The sequence below is a fragment of the Lupinus angustifolius genome, chromosome LG01 (assembly GCF_001865875.1).
Source record: "Lupinus angustifolius cultivar Tanjil chromosome LG01, LupAngTanjil_v1.0, whole genome shotgun sequence".
Classification (NCBI taxonomy): domain Eukaryota; kingdom Viridiplantae; phylum Streptophyta; class Magnoliopsida; order Fabales; family Fabaceae; genus Lupinus; species Lupinus angustifolius.
This window is the reverse complement of record NC_032009.1, coordinates 9,672,636-9,673,032: the sequence shown is the minus strand read 5'-3', so window position 1 is coordinate 9,673,032 and position 397 is coordinate 9,672,636.

Sequence of the window (397 nt, the reverse complement as noted above, 5' to 3'; positions counted from 1 at the left end):
ATGTTTCTTACTTACTTTCTTTCTAGCTCCTCGATGATTAACATAATTGATGGAATGATTTCCTTGACTCCTCATTCTGGTTTCCTCTTGAACTAACATACTATGCAATTCATGCACATTCCATTTGTCTTTCATGGTGTTATAGTTCATTTGGAAAGGACCATATTCAGAGGGTAATGAATTTAGTATAAATTGCACAAGGAAGTTTTCATCCACATCCATTCCCAATGTCTTAAGTCTTGCTGCAATGTTTGTCATTTCAATAACATGTTCATGCATAGTACGAGAACCATCAAATTTTATGGCGGTCAATGTACTCATTAGTGTCCCAACAAGAGACTTGTCAGCAGTTTGAGAGCGCTCTTCCACAAACTTTAGCATTTCTTTAGCACTTTCA